Below are 15,276 nucleotides of genomic sequence, written 5' to 3'. Positions count from 1 at the left end.
TGATCGATTATCGATATTTCCCCCATTCGAAGCTATGGTAAAGGATCGATTATTAAGGTATTCGTTGCGAGCACCCTGTTATCGATCCTTTTCCATGAGTTTAAATGGCAGATCAATCGATATATCGCAAAGCACGCCACGCCATTGGTTCCCAGCGAGACGGAGAGCCTGCCGTCAACCCGTTCGAGCAACACAATCATGATCGATGAGGTGTGTCTGTTGTTTTGTTGTGCTAAGGAAGAACGCCGTATGAACCTTCAGACGTTGCCAAATTTTCATTTATAAAACACGAATTTCCTGGTAAACTCATGAATGTTTTTCTTCCAATTTTTCAGATAATTTTGTTCGCAATTTTACCTTAAGTTCCTTTAAATTTCAAGGAAAAATATTCATAACTTTCCTCAAAAATAAACACTTTATCGAAGGGAATTTGGCAACTCTCGAACGTTCATACGCCGTTCTTCCTTATCACGGCAGCATTGCAAGCATTCTATGTTGGCGGCACACACTGGACTTAGTTGATAGAAGTCGGTCAAAAACTGGAAACTTTGAAAGCTTATATTTTCGAAAACATGCAGCAAAAAAGTTTCAGAGTGGTTTCATTGGGGTTTTCGCGAAATTTTCTCTCAGAAACACCCCTTTAAATTAAGTTTTTGACGAAATAAGCATGAAATTTAGAAATTTTAGTCCAAAAATTGTATGTCCGACCTCTTCCATTAGTTTGTTCCACTGTGCGGCAACTCCAAAGGGTAATACAGATTTTGTAGTTAATTCTATTCAGAGTTATTTCCAGGGATCGCGTTGATAGCTTCAACTGAAATTGCTGTTGTGGATAGAATGGGAAATAAATCGCCGATCCCATTATTAACATGGCAACACGAAGATAGTGATGGCTGACAAGGTAGTGAAAAACAAACACAATTGAGACGCGGTTGCAACACTTTCCCTCGGGTTGGTCTTGAAAAGATGCCATATTTCTTGAGAAAATACGCTCCGCTCCGCACATCGCACATGACTTCTTGAAAGTTTACCTTTTTCTGACATTTTTGTTACTGATGTATTTACTGTTGAGCTTGACTGTCGAGTTTATCGGGGAGCAATATCCGTGTCAAATCATGATTTAACCGTCGAGAAAAAGGTTTGGAGTATAAGACTCACGACTGAGAGAGACTTCCATAAGACTCGATTTTAGAGATAGAGTTCAACGCCTATTTTCACAGGTAAGTTATTTTTCCTCGAAAGCAAAATTTTTTCAAAGGGAAATGAGCACCTGGTTAAGCTCAGAGCTACATTCAACTCATTGTTTATTTCTGAAATTTGACTTGGTTCCTTTCCGTTTGCTTCATTCCAGTTGTCATCGGGGAGATGAGACCACGATACGAGTTAGCATTTCCAAGGTCGCACGGGACGATGTCACAGTATTGCACAGTATAAAACAACAAAAAAAAAACTTTCAGAGGTAATGTAAAAGTTTTAGGGTGAGTTTTTGCTTACAAAGTTCTTTTAGAATGACCGACGTCTGGAAAAAGTTCATTGATAAAAAGTATTATCAAGTATCAAGTATTTAAAACGTATTAAATATAGAATGCGTATTTTTTCTTGGCCAAAAAAACACATCATGCTTAACGTCTCGTCGTCTTATAATTTAGCCATAAAAATTTCCTTCGTTAAGAGAGACAAATATTTTTTGCTTCCATTTATTTCTAGAAAATGTATTTTTTCTTAGTTTTGACATGCGAGGTTATCAACGAGGACCTTCGATTTCCAGTTTTTCCTCTCTTACTTGCGCCTTTTTCTCCACTGGCAATAATTCCAAACATTTAAACCAGTTTCGACTTCCTGTATGCGCCAGGATCGGTTTTCACCCGGTACCAAAAGGAAGTTCTGCGCGGCAAGAATGCTGTCAGGTCTCTCGATTCGCGGCGCGCATTTTCGCGAAAACAAGGCAAAATCATTAATTAGGTAAATTAGCGATTCCGGCATCAATTAAAAAGCATGCAACTTTTCCTGCCCCAACCCCCTCTCCCCTGGACCCGTCGGCTGCCGCTCACCCTACTGGCTTACTTTCGTTGGGCGAGGTAATTGCGGCATCGCGATTCCGATTCGGCTACTTAGTTATATATTTTCGTAAACTAATTTAAGAGAGCGAAACCCGAGACGCCGGAGTTCGAGTGAAAGCTCTATCGTAGCGCGCATGCGCAACTTGCTTGCTCAGCTGCGCGCCTGCGCAGGCCGCGTAGATCATGTGATAGGGGAAACGGACGCCCCGGTTTTGGACCAAATTCGGCACGCGACGCCGTCTCCTCTGACGTCATGAGCTCTACTAAAGTTACGCCACTTAAAATGCACGCAAATCCGCTGCGCAAGTCCGCTGCGCAAGTCGCTAACCGTGGGACGTGGGTGCTGACCGTCGCTGACCAAAACTACACAGAGAAAAAAACTTCAGGCGTGGGACCCAAAGTTTAGGTCATATGGTTCTCTAAAGTTTTCGGATTGAGCATTCGAACACTTAAGGTCCAGCTGCTGAGGTTTGGATCACACATCTGAAACTTCAGCTCTAACATCTGAAGTACTTCGGTTTTCACATCTGAAGAACTTCGTTCTCCCATCCGAAAAACTTCGGTTCTCACATCTGAAGTACTTCAGATGTAAGTACTGAAGTTTCAGATGTGTGATCCGAACCTCGACAGCTAGATCTAAAGTGTTCAGACTTCAGAGATCCATATGATCTCAACCTCGCGTCCCACGCAAGGAGTTGTTTCTTCTTGTTGAGAAATGAATACACAAGAGTACTGCCGTGCTAAAGAAGAACGCCGTATGAACATTCGAGAGTTGCCAGATTGCCCTAGATAAGACATATATTTTTGGGAACGATTATGCGCGGATTATCCTTGAAACTTTCAGACATTTTAGACAAAATTGCGAGCGAAATTGCCGGAAAAAAGTTCACGATTTTCCCAGGAAATTAGGTTTATATTGAAGGAAATGTGGCAACGTCGGAAGGTTCATACGGCGTTCTTGTTAGCACGGCAGAGTGTGACTCGAGTCTTGGAAAATTTCGAGGAGACTATTCCTGCGCGAGTTGGAGCCGGTTGCGTTTATTGCCGACTGGAACGTTGCGAGCGGAAAATAAAAGCAAAACTTGGCCGCAAATTTGAGGCATTAGGAACGGTTTCCATGTAATGCGGCCGGAATACGGCGAGGAATAGCGAGTGCGAGTAAACTGTGGCGGCTCAATTACTTTTTATTGCTATTGCTATCTCGCTGGCGACACGGCCGGGGCAGCAGCTAGATCGGTCGCGACTCGCGAGTTGTCGAGATCACTTTCTAAGAGCTGTTTGACCCGACCTTTGGTTCTCCGATTCCATTTGTTTCCTGCCGATTATCCGTCTCGCTCCCGTGCTCCGTACGCCGCCGCCACTCGACCTGTACCCGTCTTCGTCAAAAGTGTGTCAATCCTCATTCGCTCCTCTCTGCTCAACATCCGCACGCAAGTTTTCGGCCGCTGCCACTCTTCACCGGAACATCAAAGTCCTTGCTTAATATGGACGTATTGGAGTTGTTGCATGTGTGAGGGATTTGCGATTTGACCATTGATTCTAATGTAAAAGTTCGCGAGAAACACGATGGTGCCACTGGTTTTCTCTGAAATCATCTCCCAAGCTCAAAAAAAACTCTCAAAGTGAGGCCAAAATGGAGGGGATATCCCACCCTACCCTGAGAGTCCACCTCTACATCAAGACAATCTCTCCATGCAAAGATAGGGAGCAAATACATCAGCAGTGATGAGGTGTTTTCAGTTTCGGAGTCCCCAAATAAAGTGGCAGCCCTATCAATGTATTTACTCTCTATCTTTGCATGGAGAGTTGGTCTAAATGTAAAGGTGAACTTTCAGGATAGCGTGGGATATCCCCTCCATTTTGGCTTCAACTTGAGAGCTTTTTTGAGCTTGGGAGTTGATTTCAGGGAAAACCAGTGGCACCATCGTGTTTCTCGCGAACTTTTACATTAGAATCAATGGTCAAATCGCAAATCCCTCACACATGCGACATCTCCATTCTATCAAACGGAACGGAGCGCCAATTTGAGTTCCTTTCGAGGACAATAGAATCCCGGATAGCGCGTTCTATCAAACGGACCTAAGCGCCATGGAAAAGCATTTGCGAGTATAGTACGGAATAAGCCGGACGCCCGATTTCGCCGCCAATCCAAGCCCCCCTCTACCTGCCTCACCCTATGGCGCTTAGGTCCGTTTGATAGAAATACGTCCATATAACCTACGGTACGGGCCTACTCCAGGGGAAACTTCCTTTTTCGGGAGGTTGACATTTCCGCACAAAACTTCCGATTTTGAAATTACAGCACAAAAACCTGAATTGACATTTCCGCACAAAATCAGTCAGCATAACTTTGTTTTTGGCACGATTTGGCAACACCGCGCAGGGCCGGATTAAGGGGGTGGCCACATGGGCCGCGGCCCATGGTGGCAAATCTAAGGGGCGGCAAAAATTTGCAATTTATATAAGTGTAGGGATACAAAAAAAATCGGATTTAGAAAAAAAATTACAAACGAGAAAAGGCTACAAAATCTCTCGTTTCCCGAGAGCATAGTAATTTCTAATTTTTTCGTCTTTCAGTGATACAAGAGACGGCACCTTTAGTTAGTCGAGTTAAGAGAGAAACCAAACACCCAATTTGGCCTGGAATGGCGCGACTTAGGGAGAAATGATGACGAGAACTTGAGATGAAAAGGAGAAGCCCTCGGCGCGACAATCGGCATGTAACACATTTTAGCGCCTACAAGACTGCACGAATACTTCACTCATTGCGCCAAACACGGTGCGGTCGGCGCGGCGCGGCGGCGGAATTTAAATCATTAAACCAAATTTTGTGTTTGCTCTTTCATAATTTTTTCGTTCATTAGAGATAGGTTTACGAAACTTGTCTTTCGCGCAAAGTTCCGTGACCTTTTGCTAGTAGTGTTGACACAGCTTTCTCAAAAAATGTGTTCAACACGAGTAAACGTGTCTTATGCACCCCTCTCCCGCTGGCACGTTCACTTGATGGTTTTTATTGATGTTTCAAAACGAATGAAAAGGGGGCGGCAAAATGCAGGCGGCCCATGGGTGGCAAGTAGGGAAATCCGGCCCTGACACCGCGCAAATATTTTAATCGTGTTTCTCTTATTCTACAGGCGAAAAATGTAGAAGAATTGGAGGGAAATATTTTACTAACCTACTGTTCATCAGGAATCACAACCTTTTTTGTAAAAGATACCAACGTGCGTTTTTTCATCTTTTGATGGCAAGAAAAAAGTTACCAGATGGATGTGGTGGAGAAATATTTTGTGCGGAAACGTCTGTCACGATCTTCGTGTGGAAATGCCGAAATCCTAGATTTTGTGCGGAAAATGCATACCGCCCCTTTTTCGATCCGTCAATACTTTCCTTTTACATTCTTTAGCCATTCCGCATTTTCCGACTGATCAGCCTTATTTTGAAAGGATTAAATTTGATAGATCATGGCAAAAAATAACTTTCGATTGTACGTATTTGAATTTCTTCGTCTTCAAAAAAATTCAATTTTGACGAGATGTAGTGATGGAAGCAAATCACAAATCCGAAAAGTTAACCTTTTAGAACGCACGGGTCTGAAATACCGAGCCAGATGATGATTTCTTCATCAGAGGCGCGCAGCGGAGAGGTATGAGGTATCCCGTTGGCTCGTTGGTTTTCAGGAAGCCTTATCAACGAGCATCACCTTCGGTCAGCAGATTCCGTGAGCCACGACACGCGCAACTGATCCACTATTTCACAGCTTCAACATCAAATTCAACTCGTGACAGATGCAACGGACTCATCAAACATCGACCGGTTGGCAGTTGTCAAACTGAGATTTATTTTCCGATTTTTCGTAGAAGCTCACGGGAATCATGCAAAGTAGAATCTTTGACCATTTAACAAATTTGAATGCGAAGGCTCTTTGAAATGAATTCAATTTCATTTCGTTTTACAAATGAGGAAGATGGGAAGATTTCCTATGACTTAGTTGATCGAGCCTTTGGTTGAATCGACCTAAACCGTAAGCCGTGGACTACTCTGAGGTACTCCGCAGATGAAGGAAATGTCCTGGTGATCTAATGTGCTCTTGTTCCATTCCGTGTCACTTACACTCTGTGTAGTGAAACCATTGACGTTTGTCGGGTTCCGTTGGGTTAAGCAACTAAACTAACTTCCTGGCGAAGCGGAGAGTATCATCGGGATTTGAAGGCGCTCTGAACCGAGGTGGAGTTATTGAAAGTTCTCCACCATTGAAGTCTTCACTTTTCGGTGCAAATTATTGCACTAGTTAACACGTATGCAGCTTGCAAATTGCTTGCGACTGTTGACTGCCTACGACATATCCAGCTCAAAGATTCGGTCAACGTAACCCAAAGGAAAACAAACCAAAAATGTTGACCGCACGTTTAGGTTACTTCGTATTATACTCCCCAAATTAAAACACAATGTTGGCTACGTATCCTAATTGGACAGCGGCCAAATTTCACAGCTCGATTACGAAACGAAGCTACGCGATCGGACGTGAAACTACGACTTAGGCCCAATGGGGCGAGACGTGAACGATCGATTATCGATATTTCCCCATTTGAAGCTGTAGTAAGAAATCGATTACTAAGGTGCTCGCTGCGAAGACTCTGTTAATCGATCCTTTTCATAGGTTCAAATGGCGAATCAAACGAAAAATCGCAGAGGACGCCACGCCACTGCGCGCTGCGTCGGCCGGCTAATCCGGCATTGGATACGTGGACAGACGTGCCGACACCCAGGCCCGGGCGTTAGCGGTATCGGTGATGGGATGATTTACGAGGTGGCGACACGGCGAACCGGTCCCAGCGGCGAGGCGCCCGGTAATTAAATTGGGATCGCATTCGCGCCGTTCGGACAGGATCCGAGGGCGATTAGCCCAATCCCGATTAGCCATCGATGAACGTGGTTCGGTTCGTCTCGTGATCCGCGGGAAGTGTCCACGTCAACGTCAGATCCTTGACGAGCAGAGCACGCAGTGACGTAACGCAGAGCACGGCCATGGGAATGCTTCTCTCAAGAATTGGAACGGCCGTTAACCCGAACGGGGTTATTAGCGCGGGTTCGGAAAGTTCTGCAGAGCAAACATTAATCTCGATCTAAGTTTTAAAATGTCTGCACATTGGAAAAGGTTTAAAAGTACGTAATGAGCCTCGTTGAGAAAACAGCGCGTTTTCCAGTTTCATGTTATTTTTTCAGGTTCCAGGTAGGCGACGGAGAGGGCGTCCAGCCAAACGGTGGGTTGAAGAGATGGAGAGATGCTAGCTTCCGGAGGATCTCTACCATGACAGATTCCTGTGGCGGGTAGGCGTTGCAGAGCGCCCTGGCGCGCCATAAAAGCGGCTTATACATACACGCAAAAAATTTCAAGGCCTGATGGTATGATATATCTAAGAAAAACCACGGTGATCACTCACATTGATTATTGTTGCAATGAAATCTGCATAAAATTTAGACAAGTTTCTTGTTGAAATGGGCTATTTTGGAATGAAAACTTTCCAGTCTGTGTGAAAGTAACATCCGCCAAAAGTCCATCTTAATTGCCCTAAGCATGCCTTCAGTTCTTTTCTTCAGTTGCCAGACTTCACTCCCCTCGAGAAGAGAGCGTATCCGCAATGAAACGGTGCGCGAGATGATAGGTGTGGAGAAGGACATCGTGCACGATATCAGGTCCAAGCAGTTGGTCTGGTATGGACATGTGCGATGGGTGGCAGACGATCGGTTGCCTAAGGAAGGTTTTCGATTGGGTTCCTCCCGGAAGGCGACGGCGTGGATATCCTGTGAAAGGTTGGCGACAAGGGGTGGAGGAGGAGATCAGAAGGTGCTAATTGCCTGATGATCTCCGAGAGGATAGGGGGCAATGGCGATTGGCCGTCGCAGAGCGCGAGGCGGCGCTGAAAACCCACAATACTTCAGCAGACAAAGTGGAAAACGATTATTAGAGAAAAGTGAAAAATGAAACAAACAATAATTTCGTACGGCTTTCTTGGAAAGCTGCTCTCCAAAATGCGGGAACCAAAAAATAATAGCTTCATCTGAATCAAACCCTTATTAGTATGTACCCTTGTTAGTAAAGGTATTAGCATATTCCCAATGCGGAACACCAAAATGAAAACCGCGTCCCTTGCGTCATAATTTCAGTCATCGTTTTTTGCTCTCTCCTAAGAGTGTCTGGTCTCTTGGGGCCTGTTTAAAAGTAAAAGTGACTGCATCATCGATCAGGCATCCCAAACAAGCGGTTGAGGGCAAAAACCTGAGACAAGTCGTGCGAATCGATGCCGCAAGGGCTATACATGTTCCGTATCGAAAAAGAGGATGCCCAAACGCACCAATTATACGATAAGTAGGAAGTAAAAGAACAAGAACAAGATGATGGCCCGATATATATGTATTTATTGAGTCTCCTTGTCAGGAACATGTCCAGTACTCGTCCTACACGCTGAATGTCCTCCGGCGTGACGTCTTACTTTCCAAAACTTGAATATTAAATCAGCGGGTTTATCGCACCGTTACGTTGGTTTTATTGCGGACTTGAAGTCATTTCTTGCATTTTATTACGCGGTCAAGCCGCAGGGCATTTGATCGAGTTCGGGAAAATACATTCAATAGCATCTGAAAGTCCAGGCAGATAGGTTCTTTTACAATGTAGGTTCATTCCTCACTCTTCCTCTTGACTCTCAGTTGTTTTTGTCCACTAATTTTCATAGAGCTAGTTAGTGACTTAAAGGGCCTGACCTTAGTGTTGCATCACTTTTTGACACTCAATACCTTTAAGTGCTTCCGGTCTATTCGATAAAATACGAGAGCAGGAAGAATCCCTGTTAAAAAACCTACCATGATCCTGGTATTGATTTACTGCACGCTGTTCTCCTCAAACGAAAAAAACAAAAACAACTCGGAAGTGCAGTTGGATTGATAAGACCGGGCCAACATGCGATATTTTCTGCCTTAAGAAATTAATTTTTTTCCCCACCTCGTACGCTTTCGTGACGTAAGTCTCGCTCCTTTATCAAGTAAAAGCAAAATGACACGACGCGACGCTTAGCTTCGACCTCCTTCCCCCTGAAGCGTTCCACATACTTTGAACAGCCCCTAACACGCATGCCTATTTGAAAAACTTATTGGGCGTACTGTTCCACCCGAAGTTCAACGAGCAAGGAGAAGTTAGGAAGTTCCCGTTTGTGACACTGTGGAGGCCTAGAATACGGAAACCAATCGGAAATGGATTCGTATTGCGTCTTTTCTCTCAGTATAAAGGGACTCTAGATTTCCCCGACTCCGTGGACTCCAGCAAAACTGCCGTGCTAAGGAAGAACGCCGCATGAACATTCGAAAGTTGCCAAATTTTCCTTCAATAAAATGTTTATTTTCGAGGGAAGATATGAATATTTTTCCTTGACATTTTCAGGGACTTCAGGTGAAATTGCGAACAAAATTTTCTGAAAAAATGGAAGGAAAATATTCATAAGTTTACCAGGAAATTCGAAGGTACACTGGAGAAAAAAACACATTGGATCTAGAGTCCAGACTCTTAAAAATATCGACAAGAAAAAATACTCTTGATTCAATCTGATATTCGCTTAAATCAAGAACCAAGCCTCTTAATTTGAGCGGATTTCCTTTTGATTGAAGCAAAAATCTGATTGAATCAAGAGTATTTTTTCTTGTCAATGTTTTCAAGAGTCTGGACTCTAGATCCAATGTGTTTTTTTTCCAGTGAGGAAATTCGCGTTTTATCGAAGGAAGTTTGGCAACGCCTGAAGGTTCATACGTCGTTCTTCCTTAGGACGGCAGAAAGGAGCTCGAGCGCTGAAAAGCGTGGCTTGGCCCACGCAGACAGCACACATGGACCGTGGCCGCGGACAAGGTGCGGGCATCGGGGATCGGGCAATCCCAAGGGAGAAAGTAATGCACAAGTGATCGGCACGTTGCATAAGCTGAGGCTCGGGGGCCTGATAAGCGTTAATTAAATTGCATCCATTCGTTTAAGCGGGGCAATGGCAGCGTTATCTCACGGGCGGGGCGTGCAATTTGCGTCGCGTCCAGGGGTCGTCGCTCGCCGTTCGACAACACTCATTTGCAATCGACCAACGACCACCGTGACGTCATGGCGTCATAAGACATGACGGCCGAGTGCCCACTGTCCGCCTGTCACTGTCAGTCGTCCCAGAGGTGGAAATCGAAACTCACGTGAAAAAGGTCAAAGCGTGTTTTCTACTCCACATGAACCTTCAGCTGTAAATAAGTGTTGCGAAACAGCGTGTAACTACGTGCAAGGCACGGTGGATCGAGTCGATGGGAGAGGTCGGACAAAATTTGGAAACTTTAAACGCTTATAACTCCGTTTATACAACAATTTGAGGCTCTAAAAATGGTTTCATTGGTTTCATCGTAAAATTTTCTTCTGAAAGCCCCTCTTGAAATTTAAAATGTGACGAAATAAACATCAATATTCAAAATTTCTTTCCAATTTTCAGATCCCTTCCAAGGCCGCAGTATCCCCCGGATGTAGAGCCTAAAACAACATAGAAAAAGAAAGGAAGAAAGAAGAAAGAAAGAAGAAAAAGAAAACATCAAAATTTGTAGGTTTATTCGCAAATCTCATGTCCGACCTCTGTAATTGACTCGATTCACCGTGCGAAGGTGTGCCATGTTCTTATATTTACTCCGATGTGATTAAATGAAAGATTGAGACTCATCTCCGCGCTTCCTTCGCCCCTCTTCTAAAATATTTTGTTCAGATTTTGATAAGCGCTTCGCAGGAACAAGAAGATCTAGAAAAATGGGTTTTATGGAGACGCAATAGGTAAGTAGCCGATGAGGGGGGAAGGGAGTTTGGGCGGCGAGCCCACGGACCAATCCTGAAAAAAGTTCTGGTTGCCTGTCAGTTACATTAATAAGATCCGAGAACTCATTTTAAGAGGGATTTCATTTTTAATTACAGTACTTTCGGGACAGATAATGTTTGACATTGTGATCCAAATAATCCTGTCAATGTATCACTGTGGATAATTTGAATTCGCATATTGGCTCCCCTTTTGGGCCGTAAGAGCTCCATTATCTGACCTCAAAATTACTGACATGTCCGTACTCTCTAGTCTCCCTGTATAGGTACTCCAGCTCAACCTCAGTTTAGAATGAACCTTGAGAGAGCACCTTAGGTTTAGAATCTAATTTTCTCGACTTAAAATCGAATTCAGGGGTTGGGTTTAGCAACCGGGGGCCGACCGTAGCCAACGAAATTCGGGTCCAGTCCCCAGTCCCCTATGTGACAAAAAAACTTAGTTTGTCTCGGAGATGCAGTGAACTGCAACTAAACAAAGTATACAGGATTGCTACAGAATTTAAAAACTGATTTTCCCTGATTTCTCTGAAACGTTTCGGTAAAACTCCTTTACAGTTGAAGATCTGCCGGACTCTTAAAAAGTCATAATTCTAAATTTTTTTCAGGCAAAAATGTGTTGTTTAGAGCGTCAAATCCATTCTACAGAACATATTAGGGTGGCTTAACTGTTTTTCCGTGACAGTTTCGTCAATTCCCCTGACATTTCCAGGTTTTCCATGGCTTTTTAAGATTCCGTGACAATTCTCGGTATTCCCTGACCACAGTTACGACGGCCACGTCCAATTTCTTTTTTTATTTTGACTGGATTCCATGAATTACATTTTGCAATAAGGAGCCACTATTTTCGGCTCATTTTAGAAACAACATATATGCCATTGATTTCCCCATTCAGATAAGTGCTTTTACGGAAGAGCCAGAAATAGTGGTTCCTTATTGCAAAATGTAATCCACATGTAGCAATTGGTTTGATTTTCCTAATTTCAATAATAAGGCAGTTAGGTAAGAAAAAATTCAGATTAATAAATCTGCACGGATTCGAATACTCTATTTGATCCTGACATTTTGTTGATATCATCTGACTATGTCTTTATCTTTCTGTTTATTGGTGAAGAATATAAATAATAATTATGGTAACTGATCGTAACTGTTTTATTTAGGATTATGTCTACGCTATACTCAGGGTTGCCGTGAGTATAGCATAGACATAATCCTAAATTGTTTTCAGGCAAAAATTTGTTGTTCAAAACGTTACACCCCTTCTCGAGAGCAAATAAGGGTGGCTTAACTGTTTTTCCCCGACACGTTCGTCATTTAGCCTGACATTTTCAATTTTTCCCTGAATGTTAAAAAATTCCCTGACACTTCCTGGCGTTCCCTGACTGAGCACCCTGAGTATAAGATGAATATGGGACAAACCTGCCTATGGCAATCCTGAAAATAATCCAAAAGGGCTCGCCGGGAAAATCCTGCATGGCACAGAGAGCCGGCTTGGGGCTCTCAAGCGGGGCACTACACACGCGCACAGGCACAAGCACAGCACCAAGACCGCAAGCGCGGAGCGGGAACGCGAGCGCGCGCAATTAGAGTTCCGTTACCCGTCGGACGCCGCGTCCGCGAGTAAATAACACAACATGCACGTTCGACGATCAGCGACGGCTTGGCTAGGCGCATCGGAGATGGAGATGGCTACGGTCGCCTCCCATTACCGCTCGAGCACTAATCGCCGCCCTTGCTTCGGCTTTCAGGGCCCGATCGTCGCGCACCTTGTGCAACGACCCCCCCTCTTACGCGTAGCCCCTGCCCCCCCCCCCACTTTCGGGCCGGAGCTGCATCATCCGAGTTGCGCCTTCCACCGAAGCGGGAAGCCAGTCTGCTCAGATGCTGCGACAAGTGCATCGAAAACGTTGTTATGGCGATCTTTCGCGAGGGATCGATTTTGACCGATCGTTTTGCGATCCCCCCCCCCCCCAAATCGATTTAAATTTTTTTAGATCAATTGGAGATATTGCATGTTTGAGAAATTTGCGATTTGACTGTTGATTTTTATGTGAAAGTTCGCGAGAAACACGATGGTGCCACTGGTTTTCTCTGAAATCAACTCCCAAGCTCAAAAAAAGCTCTCAAGTTGAGGCCAAAATGGAGGGGATATCCCATCCTACCCTGAGAGTCCACCTCTACATCAAGATAAACTCTCCATGCAAAGATAGGGAGCAAATACATTGGCAGTGATGCCGTGTTTTCAGTTTTGGAGTCCCCAAATGAAAGTGGCAGCCCTGTCAATGTATTTGCTCCCTATCTTTGCATGGAGAGTTTGTCTTGATGTAGAGGTGGACTCTCAGGGTAGGGTGGGTATTCCCCTCCATTTTGGCCTCAACTTGAGAGCTTTTTTTGAGCTCGGGAGTTGATTTCAGAGAAAACCAGTGGCACCATCGTGTTTTTCGCGAACTTTTACATAAGAATCAACAGTCAAATCGCAAATTCCTCACCCATACAACATCTCCATTTACAGAGATCGACCTCACAAATTGGTGTCTTCGATTTCTGTCATTCAAATGGGGAAAAATCTTCGTTGTTGTCGGCTATTTTAAATTCGAACCAACATTAATTTATCAAAAATGGTTCGATTTTAATCGAGTTGAATCCAGGTGCTCTCAGGTACTGCGAACAAGTGCACTGACGGCGATCTAATGGCGATCTTGCGCAAAAAATCGATTTTGGCGGATCGATTTATGATCTCCCCCAAAAATCGATAGCGACTTTCCGATCGATCGACAGAGACCGACTTCAAAAATCAATGTCCTCGATTTCATGGGATTGAGATGAAGAGGAATCTTCGTCGCCGTCAACTCTTCCAAAAGTTGAACCAACATGGATTGGTGAAAAGATTTTGACAAATCGTTTTGCGATTATACCCCATAATCGATTTCAGGAATCAATCTACAGGAACCGACCATAGATGGCGCATGTGTTTTTTCCCAGTGCGATAAGCTAAAAGTGTAGAGCGCCAGAGCCTCTTTTACATAATGCCGCGGCAAAATTATTTCATCAGCTTGGATCCCTACGAGCTGAAAATCACTCACAAACCGACAGCCCTAATGGATCAATAAGTTGGCGAGGACACCTCGGCCTGTCATGGCAGGCTCATTTTGCGGTTTGCCAACCCAACTTTCTCAACTGCGCCCCTCATCGAACGAGACCCCAGGGCCCCCGCTAAGACGAAATTGACTTAGAAAGAGTACACAGCACCCGTGACATCAAGACTTGGCACCCCGAATCCCGGATCTCTACGCGAACATCTTACGTCGGCCATTTAGCCGCTAGCGGAGCTACGTAAGAGCTGTCCACGTTCCGCAACGGTTAAAAATTGAACTTTGAACTTGCATAAGAAATGATGTGACCGTGCCGTGAAATCGAAGGGTTCCGACAACTCGAGAGGAAGAGGTAAATACGAATTCTGAAGTGGGAAAGAAATGGGCTTTACCTTATGACATGAGGACTGCTGGAACGAGCGTCACTTGGCTGGAATTCCTGCAACAAAAACAAACGCGGAGTCATTAGTAATAATGTGGTATCAATGGAGCGCTACTACAGAGCTGCCTCCGCCAGGCGACGCGACGTCTCCAACTGGTGACTAATAAAAATAAAACCACAAACAAGAGTATTTTTGCTTGACTATTTTGGAAATTACTAACTTGAATTTTGGAAAATTCTATATTTCATGAGTGATAAAGGATTTATTTTTAAAGTTAGTTAGTTAATTTATGACGGCAATCAGCAACTAGGCTATTTGCGTCAGAGACTAGGAATGTACCTTAGATTGTTAAATTTACTTGCTTAAAGATAGCTTTTACATTTCGGTGATTACTTTTGGATTATCAGAACTTACAGAATGGATTTTTGGATGGTGGTAGTTTTGAATTTTGATGCAAGAATAGCATAGGAAGCAAAATATGTTCGTTTGTAAGGGGAGAATGTTGACATAGAGAGCAAAATGGAACTGAGATTTTGAAATTAGATGTGAATGAGAGAAAAAAGTAGGGTCGATTCGTAATCTTGCAATTTGGACTTGAATTGTTGGATCCCCGAAAGTAAAAGCTTCCACCCGTCACCAAGAGGCCAATGGAAGGTCTCTTGTCTCTGGTGTCATCAGGGTCAAAAACTTGGACAGCAAAGAGGATGAACTCCCATTTTTAGCGATGAAACGGCAACGCTGAAAGGCACTCATCAATCAACGGACGAGTATTACACGGCAAGCTGTCTGCGCAGCGGTATTCAACGGCGATTAAAGACTTTTGATTTTTGGGATTAATATTCAAGCCCGCGGCCAAGTGAAAGGTTGAGGCCTGG

General features: G+C 44.1%; 1 protein-coding gene across 5 annotated transcripts in view; it reads right to left on the bottom strand.

Annotated features, from left to right (window-relative positions):
- Positions 1–14,457, bottom strand: part of LOC109043168 (uncharacterized) — an 83,337-nt gene extending 68,880 nt beyond the window's left edge. For 2 of the 5 annotated variants that reach the window (XR_011900433.1, XM_019060278.2), the window contains exon 1: positions 12,346–12,665. The gene's annotated coding sequence lies outside the window, so the exon portion shown is untranslated. Of the gene's footprint in view, positions 1–12,345; positions 12,667–14,410 lie in introns of those variants that run through there. The other 3 variants (XM_019060277.2, XM_072303760.1, XM_072303752.1) reach the window with 3 other exon arrangements.
- Positions 14,458–15,276: the final 819 nt, after the last annotated feature.

Source organism: Bemisia tabaci, chromosome 1 (genome assembly GCF_918797505.1).
Source record: "Bemisia tabaci chromosome 1, PGI_BMITA_v3".
Lineage (NCBI taxonomy): Eukaryota > Metazoa > Arthropoda > Insecta > Hemiptera > Aleyrodidae > Bemisia > Bemisia tabaci.
The sequence above is the reverse complement of the archived record's forward strand: the minus strand, read 5'-3'. Positions and strand labels throughout refer to the sequence as shown.